Below are 13,129 nucleotides of genomic sequence, written 5' to 3'. Positions count from 1 at the left end.
TACTACTTCTTACATAAGTATATCCTTAACTTCTATCTGTTTCTATTTCCGTCTAAACTTCACGTAAAGTAAAAAGTCATAAATTAGTAGGACACCTTATTTACTTTGTTCCTTTTCCCATCTAGTTACCACAATGGAACCTTTCATTCATCTGATGACACCATTTATTCTCTGCATGCCTCTGCAACAAATACCCACTTCGCTACCTTATCACAATGGCCAGACCAAGGGTCCTTTCCTTTACTTTACATAGGTCATCACTACTATTACTTTCCGGGCTCAATAGGGCACCAGCTGGGTAACAACAGTGGCTTCCAGCCAAGTGCAAAACTAACATTTGTGCTAAGGCTGGATTCCCCATGGAGTCGAATGACAAAAGTACCTAAAAGAGAACTAACATTCTGTCCGTGGCAGAGGGAAAATCCTCTTTACTTCAAAGAGGCTCAAAGGCTCACCCAGGGAAAACAGACTGTTCTGCCTTGCTATGTGGGTTAAAGGACGGCCCCAAGGAGCTGGCATGCTCCCCTCAGAAGGGTGGCGGCCCTCAGCAATGAGGCCTTTGAAACCTGGCACCAGAGAACCTCAGTCACCATGGCACAATCAGATAACCAGCTGGTTGTCACTTACTGTCTAGGACGTTCTCCCACTACGCGTCCACACATGACTTTCCTTTCACCGGATTTGCCTGGTTGCAGAGGCACCTTGAAATAGACACGAAATGCAATAATGTCTCAGTTCTCACCTGGGCTAGGAATTCACCTGCTTCCTCCCTCCCTTCAGGGCCGAGTCCCTCCAATTCGCCTCGGTGCTACTGCCAGGAATACATGAAATGCAAATATGACCATTTGACCCATCTGGTTAAAAACTGAAGTTAGAGTAGTCCTGGCAGCAGACTAAGTTCAAACTTCCTCTCAAGGCATTTAACAAGGGCCTTTACCACCTACCTTTCCAGCGATATCCTCCCTGTCCCCTTAAGATGTTGTACATTTTCATTATATATGGTTTTCCTTTCACCATTCAATTTACCTAGAATCCATCCCCACCTCACTTTGTCCACCTGACAAACTCACAGCAAGTCTTTGAGAAACAGCCCAAATGCAACTCATCCCTCTGATGCTTTCATCAACTATCTCAGGCCAAATTAACCAGTCCTTCCTCTGTTAAACTTCACAGTAAGTGAAAAGTCATAAATTAGTAGGACACCTTATTTACTTTGTTCCTTTTCCCATCTAGTTACCACAATGGAACCTTTCATTCATCTGATGACACCATTTATTCTCTGCATGCCTCTGCAACAAATACCCACTTCGCTACCTTATCACAATGGCCAGACCAAGGGTCCTTTGTGCCTTCTGACTCTCCCAAGTCAATAGGTGGTGGAGTCAGAGCATATGACGGCACATCCTAGGATCTCACAGCTATGACATACTACCAAAGTAATCATGCTTTAAGTCTGAACCCCTGTGGCTGGCCAGTGGTGGTACTTAGTAGATGTTCATTGAATGAATGAATGAATGACAACCTGTAGGTACCTTCTGCTATCCACCCCACACTCCCTTCTCCAAACTACAGTTTACAAAAGATGCATCCAGCTCATGGGGTACTATGTGTAATACATTAATGCCCCAATTTAAGGATGCCACCACCATGTATTATGTATCTAGGTAGGGTCCTCCAAAGGAAGCTCATGGTGCTTGTTTGGCCAGTGAGAAGGGAGAGAAGAAATGGAGAGTAATATGCAATGTCCAGAGAGAAGGCTGGCCCAAACAAGCATTTCCCTTTCAACTCTCTAACACATCCCTTAATATAGCCTCAGAGCATTTCAGCCCTCCAGGGGCCAATAGCCAAGTATGAGCTGAAAGTGTCACATGCTATTTGGGAAAAAGAAGTCAGGGTGCCCACAACAGTATAAATATAGAGACAGATAGGACAAACAGGCCCTAAGGAGACATGCCAACCCCAAGAAAGTCAAAGGCTTTAGGCTATGAATCTACTCTCTGTCAAAGAAAGAGTAGAAGAAAAAAAATAATAAACTTGATTTTGCCTTTTCACAAAAAAACTCTCTGCAAGAAGCAGCAAATAAAATTCTCCCATCTAACTGGGTGCGGAGTAAAATGTTGAGCTACCAGCCCTTAAAGGAAGAATGGATAAGCAATTCAGCATGAGATTTCCTGTCCTAAGCTGAGATCTGAACTCGTCCAGTTTGACAACAGTGTTCTGTCTGCCAGCCTACCTGCAAAGAAAGACACCATTTAAAACTTCACATCCACCCAAGATGACTGTCATATAAAACCCACACTCACGGGCTCCCCTCAAAGCTTGGTGAGGAAGAAGGAAGGAGGAAAAAGGAAAGGAAATATTTTGGCAAGTCTTCTGGACGTTAGGAATTCCACAAGCAAAGACATTGCCAAGATCGACTTTATAAGATATATTGAGTTAATAAAGGGAGTGTTTGCAGAAATTCCATATTGTTAAGAACCATCTCATGGTTTTCAAAACTCCGTGTAATTTGACTGTGAGAATAATCGTGGTCTGTTGGAAAATTGATATTATAGAGTCTAGGGTTATTCTCCCTCCTGCGCATTTGGAATGGGCATCTTTAAGGACCCTAAATTAGATGGCTGTTGTTTTTAAGCAATATTGTTGCTCTATGATGGTGCCAGCCAACGAGGATTTAGAATGATGCAGCCTGAGGAATGGAGTCAGAGCTGGCTCCCATAGACGCTATTGCCACTTTGATTATAAACTACCTAGGACAGAACTGAGGATTTTTAGGTCCCACATAACACCAAGCACACTGTAAATACTCCGCTTGCTGTTGAGTTTATTCTTTTTGTTGTTTGAGCAAAAAGAATATTGGTGTTTACTTTGTTCTTCTACACCCAAAACATACTACAAATCAGAAAGGCACTGACATCTTGCTTATTCTTTTTCCTTAACAAGAAAAAGTGGCGTACAGAAAAGGAAAGGTCAGATAGACCCTCAGCGCTGCTCAAAGGAAAAGTGTATCCCCTGCTCTGATACCATTATATCCCCAGTGAGCATTTCAGATGTTTGCCCTCCTGAGTTCTCAGATCACCTTGGATTAATACAGCTAAGGCAGGGATTGCATTTTTTTAATACATTTTATTGATTTTTTCACAGAGAGGAAGGGAGAGGGATAGAGAGTTGGAAACATCGATGAGAGAGAAACATCGATCAGCTGCCTCCTGAACACCCCTTACTGGGGATGTACCCACAACCAAGGTACATACCCTTAGCCGAAATTGAACCTGGGACCTTTCAATCTGCAGGCCAACGCTCCATCCACTGAGTCAAACCAGTTAGGGCAAGGGATTGCATTTTTATTATTTTTATTTCTTTATCAAATAGTTGTTGAGGACTCCTACTGTGAGCTAGTCATGGTACTTTGTGTTCAAGATGCAAAGATGAATAGTAAATGCCTCCTGCTATCAAGGGAGTCATCAGGTGAATTTCATCCAGGTTGACCAGCCACTGCTTTCATTCTGGCTCTAAGATCCCTGACTTCTGCTCATCTCTCTCTACCCTTACATGGCATACAGAGAAGCATTAACATGTCCCCTGACTTCTAACCTGTCTCTGCTTGTACAAATCCAATCATCTGCAGATGGATGTCCTCCATTGCTTCAAGCAGGAATTGACCCAGGGATCTTTCTTTCCCAAATTGCTCGCCCATCCGATTGCCCCTGCCTAATTGCCCCCTTCCCTTCGATACTAGCTCCATTCTTCTAGTCTTCTAGATTTCACTTCCTACATCTTCTTTGGCCCTTTATTTTTATCCTGTCACTAGGTCCTAGCATCTGTCCTTTGGAACAGCCATTAGGTCTGTTTCAGCTCTCATCACTTGGTAAAGTAACTGGCTCCCTGTACCTTCTACTTCATTTTTGTGTAATTTTGTAAGATATTTTCTCTAAAAGCCTTCACCATTATTTTCCTGTTCATGAAACTCAGTGACTCTCTTGCCTGTCTTGTCAAACATACACACTTTCTTTTTTCCTTTTTATTAAATTTATTGGGGTGACACTGATTAATAAAATTTACAGGTTTCAGGTGCACAACTCCACAACACATCATCTGTACACTGTATTGTGTGTTCATCAATCCAATTCAAGTCTCCATTCATCACCATTTACCCATCCTATACCCTCCTACACTTCTCCCACCCCACCTCCCCTGGGCAATCACCACACAAACATACATGCTTTCAAAACTTTCTATAGCCTGATCTTTCCCGAGCTATTCCATATTATTTCCAACCACTTCATACCCCCCAACCTCTATTCTAATCAGGCTAGTTCCCAATTTGATGCCTTCATTCAAACTGCTTTCCACCTCGCCAAATCATAGTTACCATCCATGAACATGATTCATTTAAGCAAGTATTCACCAAGTACTACTGTGTCATACACACTATGCTGGGCACTAGGAAACAGCAGATAACATAACAGGTGCATTTCTTGCCCTCATGGGTCTTACATCTACTGTTACAACAATTAGCTAACCTCCTGGGGGAGATTTTGATCCTTTTCTCATACTTTACACCTTAAAAATCCTTGATAGAGAAAAAGTATTCTTGATTATTTTTAAAACAATGAAAGTATTGTATAGTTAATATGTGTTTTTCTAATATCACATCCAAAACAACCGAATGGATGACTGAACATGCTGAGTGGGGCGACCAGGCTGTCAGGGGGCGCAGTTGGTAGCAACCAGGATGGCACGAGGGGCCGTGAGGGGCAACAAAGCTTGTGGGGAGTGGTGCGGTTGGGGGCGACCAGGCCAACAGGGGGAAGTTGGGGATGACCAGGCCGGCAGGAGGGGCAGTGAGGGGTGACCAGGCCGATGGGGAGGTGTGGCAGTTGGGGGCAATCAGGCAGGCAGGCAGGTGAGCAGTTAGGAGCCAACGGTCCTGGATTGTGAGAGGGAAGTCCAACTGCTGGTTTAGGCCTGATCCTAAACCGGCAGTTGGACATCCCCCATTGGGTCCCATATTGGAGAGGGTGCAGGCTGGGCTTAGGAGACCCCCCCCCCCCGGCATGAATTTCATGTATCAGGGCTCTAGTAGGTAATATAAAATAAATGATAGAATATAAGACTTCATAGTCTCACCCTGGCCAGTGTGATCAGTGGTTAAAGTGCTGACCCATGACCAAGGGTCACAGTTACAATTCCTGGTCAAGGGCATGTACCTCAGTTGCAGACTTGATCCCTGGCCTGGATTGGGGCATGTGTGGGAGATAGCCAATCAGTGTGTCTCTCTCACATCAATGTCTCTCTCTCACATCAATGTCTCTCTCTCTCTCTCCCTCTCTCCCTTAAAATCAATAGAAAAATATCCTCAGGTGAGGATTAAAAACAAAACAAAAATTAAGCCTTCATAATTTCATCACCCTCCTCCATGAAGCCTTATAAAACAAATCTATATATATTACAAAGATTCATCCATTAAAGAATTTTTCTTCTTTAAATAGCTACAGTCCTTAGTATTAGAAAGTCCAATGCTTGGTTATGTTCTTCTGTGCGTGTGGTAGTTCTTACCCTCTGAACACTTACGCTCCAAATAGACACACAGCGTTGCCTTGTGCCTCTTTCATAACCTTTACAATAATATGTAGTGAGTGAGCCTCATAAATACACAAGGGTAATGCAACAACATCCAGATCCAAATGTTCACATGTAAAAGCAGATCTATATAAGTTAAAACCTCAGCCTTGATAATCCAAAAATTCACTATAGCAAGCTTCAACCTCAACATCCATCAACACTTTCAGTGAAAAGAAAATTTGACTCTTGAGCTTGGCCTCCTCTTCAAGCCTTTCCGCCTGCAGTCATGTAGACAGGCACAAGAAAAGGGCATAAGAGCAAAGGTAATTAATATTGAACTAGATTGCATAGAGTCCTTTCTTTCCACCTCTAAACAATATTTTTATCATTTGGACCGCAAATGAACTTGTCACCAGACATCATGTGGGCTTTTACAGCCAAAATCTCCAGAAGGTCTTGACATAACTCTTAGTTTCTGGCACAACTAACATTGTCACATTGTTTCTATGACATTTCCCAGAACAACAGTACATCTAAGGTCAGACAGAAGAGAATTTTATTTTATTTTGATTTAAACTTTTGCTCAATGAGTTGACAGACAACCATATTATGTATGTGAAAGCCCCAGGAAAGAAAGCCGAGGTGATTCAAAAGAGGTCAGGTCATGCTGTGTTCTTCCTTGGGACAGCAGCTCACCTGGACTGGAAACTTGGGAACTAAAGAGATTGAGTGGATTGATTCTCAATTTCTAACCTGGCCTCTAAGAAAGCCACCTGGCCCACTGTAAATGAAACAGAACATTAGGGAGAGTAGGTCTCACCTTGACAATTGCCTCTATGTTTCTGATCCTTTTTCAGAGCTACCAAGTACATTCTAGAAGGGACTTTTAAGTCTCTCCCCACCTCAAAATGCGCCGCCCCCCCCCCACCGCACTAAAGCCAAAGTGGAGTAAAAACTCTGGCAACTCTGACTATTCAAAATCGTGTTGCTTTTTAAGTTTTTCTCTCATTTTCTATTACTTGCTGCTCTTTAGCATTACATACCCCTCATTCCACAACTCCAAAGAGTATTTGTCTACAACTAAGTAAGCCACAGTGCAAACTGTTTTAAACTGGTTGTAAACATCTCCCCGATAGTCCAAAATTAGAACCATGAGGTTTTTTAATAAATATTACAACCTAGAGATATAATTTTAATATTGTGATAGTGAATAATAAAATTAATGTACTTTGCCCTTCCCCAATCATATCTGAAGTGTTGTTTTTAAACATATCTATGGGTTGCCTGTAATGATATCTTTGATCACCTGGCTCAAAATTATAACTGAGTCTATAAATAATATCTTAGAAATATTGAAATCTGAAACACTGAATCAGTGGGCTCCAGGGAAGATCTGAGGGTAAGGCGATTCAGGGTCAAGGGGCTATTATGGGCAATCAACAAGCTGAAGTCATGGGAAACCTGGCCAGCACAGAGAATAGCAAAGACATCATAAATCAGTGATGGCAAACTTTTTGAGCTCAGCGTGTCAGCATTTTGAAAAACCCTAACTTAACTTTGGTGTCATGTCACATATAGAAATTTTTTGGTATTTTCAACCATAGTAAAACAAAGACTTATATTTTTGATATTTATTTTATATATTTAAATGCCATTTAACAAAGAAAATTCAACGAAAAAAAATGAGTTTGCGTGTCACGTGTCATAGGTTCGCCATCACTGTCATAAATTAAAGATCACAGAGCCTTTGTTCCATGGGGCCTGACCTCACTGCCTACGTTGGATTCCCAAAATAATGCTCTTTGTCCTTATAAATCCTCCTATCCATGGATTAAAATGAGTGGGTTTCTGCTTTTGAAAACCAAAGAGCTAAAACCGGAAATCATTGGTGAAGCTATAAAAAGACTTGTACATCCCTTGTAATAATAAAGATCAGTTTCCCAAACCTATATGATGATAGAAATAACTTGGCATTGCCCTAGCTGGTTTGACTCAGTGGATAGAGCATCTACCCATGGACTGAGGGGCCCTGGGTTCAATTCCGGTCAAGGGCACATACCTCAGTTACAGGCTCTATCCCCAGCCCTGGTCAGAGCACTTGCAAGAGGCAACCAATCGATGCATACTCTCACATCCATGTTTCTCTCTGTCTCTCCCCCTACCTTCCACTCCCTCTAAAAAAAAAGGTAATTAATTAAAAACAAAACAAAACAAACACTTGACATGCTAAAAATACAGATTACCTGGCACCTTCCCTGCAGAGTCTGACCCCAAAATTTTGACTCAGGCCCAAGAATGTGCAGATAATTCTTATGATCAGGCAAGTTTGGGTCAAACTAGATTGGGTGAATTCTGAGATCCTTTTCCTCACAAGGTCAGCAAATATGAACTAACAACTTCTCCATACACAGCAGTGCTTTAAGTGCACAGATGTGAAATCAAAGACATATTCCTTAAGAAAAAAAAACTTTTCTGGAACACATGACTAGGTCAATCAATAAAGGAAGGTTTTAGAGACCAAGGAACAAAGCCAAAATATGTGAGTGCATGCATGTGTGTATGTGTGTGCTTTGATCTAATTTTAAAGATTAGAACAAATTCTCTCAAAAAAATTTGAACTATGTCTGCATTATATAATTAAATCCATATCACATGGTAAATATATGAGTTCTACCTCCCCAGCTCACAGAGCTGAACTACAGAGTTATCTGTTGCAGGAAGAAAATAGTGCAAATACGGTCTGTTAAGGGGTTTGAAAGACAAGATTCTAAAAGAGGGTAGAGATGTTAGTTAACTATTTAGTTAATTAATTAATTACAATTCTACAAAGTTGCTGTGAAATTACTAAATCCAAATTCCAGAGACGGTGGGTCCATGCCCATAAGAAATGCCTTGAGGGGCTTTGGAAGAATAGTCAGAAGCTTCAGGTTCTTTGGGGCCTTTGCTTTGCTCAGCTTAGAGTTTTAACAGGAACTGCAAGCAAATAATTTCCATGACTCTTGCTTAGAGAGATTCTCTCTTCTGAAAATAATCTAACCGCCTGCTTAGAGATAGGCCTTCAACCCCCAGAGGCCCTGAGATAAGCAGTGTTCCAACACGATTAAGAACTTAATACTGGAATCAGATGGTGATAAATGAACTAAAATCTCATTAGGGGGCATGACCTGCTTTCTCTGGGTATCTGCTTTCTAATCTATAAAATGGGACTAAAACAAGATACCTTTTAGAAGTGCTGAGAGAATTAGATCAGATACTATATGGACAGCACTTAACACAGCATCTGACACATAATCAAATCTCATTAAATATAGCCATATGCATATTTAGGAGATTGTGTTGGGTTCCATGTTGATCAATCAATCCAACTTTCTCATTGTACAGATGAAGAAACTGAGGCAGCTAGGACAATAATTTGTGAACTACAAATTTGCAGAATTGTGGGGGGGGGGAGGTAAGGGGCTTCTAGTTTTAGGCTATCCAGTTAGTGTTCTACGAAAACCATTCAATTGCATTTGTTTAATAACACTATAATTCCAAGAGGAATTAAATCAGAATTACACTCAAGATATACCCTAGAAATTGACTGGAGCTTGTCATATTTTTGCAGAATACTTTTTAAAGGATATTCTCAGCTTTTATGTATTAAGGATAGCAAACTGCAGGTAGGGCCTCTTTGAAAATCTTCGTGGGGTTTTTTGTAAATTAAATCTGTTTTTTAAAAACATACTAACTAAGTTCAACATAGGGAATATAGTCTCAATAATATTGTATAACTGTGTGTGGTTCCAGGTGGGTACTTAAATTATTGGTCAGCCCACTTTCTAAATTACATAATTGTCTAAGCAGTATGCTATACACCTGAAACTACTTTAAAATAATATTGAATGTCAAAAAATAAAAGTGCACCAAGCCTAAAAAAAAAAACAGACTAAAATTATCATTTACACACAGGTGACAAGGTAGAGAAGAGCTTGCTGTGGAAGTGGCAGCTACTTGACTTGATGTTGTCAGAGAAGAGCTTACTGGAAAGGTGACAGTGGGCCGGAAGTCTGCATGGAGGACACAGCAGTGCAGACACATGGGCAGATGGAACAGCAAGTGCAAAGTCCCTGAGGTGAGAAGGGATGAATTTCAAGCATTGGGAAGTATCACAATGTGGTCAGAATATGCTATGAAGTGGAGGAAAATGGTTGGGGGAGGTGGATTGCTGCCACCTCACTAGAATGTATGAAAATTGTTTGACACTGTGTTTACACATACAAGTGTTTAATAAATGATAACATTATAAATATGCTTTTGAAAGTCAGAGCCAATCTGATATACCTCCCAGCAGACAGTAGATGATGGTGGTCATAATATAACAAAAGTAAACTATGTAAGATTGTTAATGTCATGCTTGGCACATAGTCAACATTTAAAACCACCTTTAAAACAACAAAATACCTTTATTAGCATTATGTAAAAAATAATATAGTCAATGTTTAATAGACATGTGCATTTGTTAAATGAATGACCAAACAGCAACACAGTCTACTGGTTAGTCAACTGAGTGGTGGAAAACCTGGGTACTGTCTTCCTAAGAGTTAATTACTGAGTGTTTCTACAGTGGCAAAGGGATTTTTTTTTTTTAGAGGAAAAAATAGTTACTCTTTATTGAGGAACTATGAGTATCAGGGCCAGAACATGAATAGATAGCTGTGTGACTAAAGTTAGTGCACTTTGCCTCATCCTGATGGCTAAATCCAACATTTCTTTTTTGATGACACAAAGGTATCCACACTCTATACTTGTTTAATTAGGAAACATAGCTCACAGAGCCCTACACTGAATGCCATTTTCAAGTCTAACTTCAGACAAGCTCACACAAAGAGAGAGCCCAGAGAAGGAAACTAATGCTGGTTGAACAGCCACCATGTCCCTGCCCACAATTTCCATTTTCTCACTTATCACCTACAACAACTTTTTGTTGTTGTTAATCCTCACCCAGGGATATTTTTTTCCCCATTGATTTTAGAAAGAGTAGGAGGGAGGAGAGAGAGGGGGAGAAGGAGAGAGGGAGGGAGAGAGAGAGAGAGAAAAAGAAAGAGAGAGAGAGAGAGAGAGAGTGAGAGCGAGAGAGAGAGAGAGAGAGAGACATCAATTGGTTGCCTCCCACATGAACCCTAACTAGGGCCGGGGAAAGAACCTGTAACCCAGGTATGTGCCCTTGATGGAAATCAACCCATGACCCTTCAGGCCGAGGGCTGACGCTCCCTAACCACTGAGCACACTTCCCAGGGTGCCCACAACAACTTTCAAGGACAGGTATTATTGTTGTACTTGAGGAAGCCAACAATCAAAGACTTGAAATTATTCATCTGAAATTGTGTAGTCAGTAGGTGACAAGGCAGGAATTTAAGGCTAGGTCTCTTACTGCTCCTGAAAGCCAGTCATGGGTCGCAGTGCAGTCAGAGAGGCTCCTAACATGCAAGCATCACATTTGTGCACTGGCGGGATTTTCACCCGGAAGCCTGGCTGCCAGAGACCACACAGTGAGGAGGAAGAGCCTGCGTCTCTCAGTGTGATCCAAAGACAAACCCAGCACATTTTCCAATTTCACGTTACAGGGTACCAAGTATTTGATGACGTTAGCCCTACAACATTTCAAGCTCCCCTTCTTCTCCAGACACAGAGCTTTCAAATGTCTCCCCAGAGAGAAAATAAACCTCTTGTTCTTATTTCTTCCAAAAGAAACTCTATTTTTTTTTTTGGAAAATAAAATCAATCTGTTTCATCAAAAGATTGGATTTAACCAATACCCTCTGCCATATTCACATTGCCTTTTGTTATTGGAGAAATGTGTGGATGGTCTTTCTCCTTTGCTAGTGGGATGGGGGTCCTTACTATATCTCGAGAAAAAAAAATTTCTGAGACTTGCACGGGAGAATAAGTGATTTTTATTTGCACAGAATTATATTCTTGGGTTTGCAAAGCCCCATTTTCCTTAATCCAGTCCTGAAAGAGGTGGAGGTGGGGATTCAGCAGAGCTAAAGGCAGAGCCAGTATCCAGAGTTTCCATTCCATGTTGCAGCTGGGTCCAGCATAGCACCAGGCTAGTTGCAGTCCATCAGTCCATTGTGTGTGGGGACCACGTGGCTATGGCCAAGAGAGCATGCCCCCTGCAACAAGAGTCCCAAGTGTCCCATGCAAACCAAGAGACAAGAGAACAAACTCCTTTGTTTAGGAGCTTAAGTCTCTCAAATCTCCCCACGCTTGCAGTGGCCACGCCTACTCTAGCCAATGACTTGTTCTCAGGTGTGACTGACCAACAAGTACTTTCCCTATGTCACCCAGACTTCACTGGGCATGTGTCTAAATTGCAACTTCCTGGCAAAGCTGTACAAATGGCATGCCCATATTTGGCCTTCCCTTTGCTCCTTTTCTGTTAATTAATAACCAGGTTCATTACAACAGCATCACTTTTAGTTAAGCTCTCTCCCAAGCAAAAGCTGGGGAACATGGCTTCCCTCAAAGCACTATTAGTGGACTCCAAATGCCACACTTCCTCCAAATGGGGTCTATGCAGCCCCATCCAGCAGGCCCGCGCTGGTGTAGGTGAGCCAGGGATCCGTTCCCGATGGAAAGGACAAACCAGCAACTCTTACAATCTCACCCGAGGCTGGATGCAAAGAGGGCAGGAAACACAAGGACTTTTCCTCAGATGTCTCCCTCAGGCTCAACTGTCTGTTTGGCCAGATGGAGTGGCCACCAGGGGAGACCTAGAGGCTCAGACCCATCACAAGTCGAAAAGGCAAAGGAGGACACGGTAAGCCAGGCAAGGCCTGGTAACCAAGCTGAAAGGGGTTTATTCTCACTCAGGCTCAGAACAGAGTTATAAATACCATTTGCAACTCTTTTCTCAAAAGCGACAAATGGCATACCAATTTTATAAATAAATGGAGACTGACAAAGTGACAGGCTCAGCACTCTTGGGAATTTTCTCAGGAAATTAGAAAAAGAAGTTATGTTCCACCAAGTCATTTGCTCTGGAGTCAGGAACTCGGATTGGAATCTGAGGACTCCCACTTAGACCTCAGTTTATACCTCCTTAAAATAAGACTAATAAGAACACCTACCTCATAAAGACATTGTTAGGATCAAATGAGATGATTTGGTAAGAGGGTGTAGGAGTCAGGGTCTCATCAGGAGACAGAAACCAGACAATATGGTTATATGAACAGAGATTATGAATAGAGAAGGTTTAATATAAAGAATTATTAACTACTAGAGGCCCAGTGCATGAATTCATGCAAGGGTGGGGACCGGCCGGCCTACCTCAATCAGGACCAATTGGGGCTGGTGGGTGGGTGAGGAGGAGGGGCCACGGGAGGTTGGCTGGCTGGCCCCACCCCCATCAGGCCGGCCGCAGTGTGCATCATAGCGACCAGTTGTTCTGGTCCTTTGGCTTTTATATATAGATTTAGAGGGGATTGGGTACTAAAGAGAATAAAAGAGAACTCTAAGTCTGAATGAGAGAACCTGAAGGGGCTCTGAGACCCAATTCTAACAGGGTTGGGGGGGTGTT

The sequence above is a fragment of the Myotis davidii genome, unplaced genomic scaffold (genome assembly GCF_000327345.1).
Source record: "Myotis davidii unplaced genomic scaffold, ASM32734v1 scaffold46, whole genome shotgun sequence".
Taxonomy (NCBI): Eukaryota; Metazoa; Chordata; class Mammalia; order Chiroptera; family Vespertilionidae; genus Myotis; species Myotis davidii.
This window is presented reverse-complemented; position numbering follows the sequence as displayed.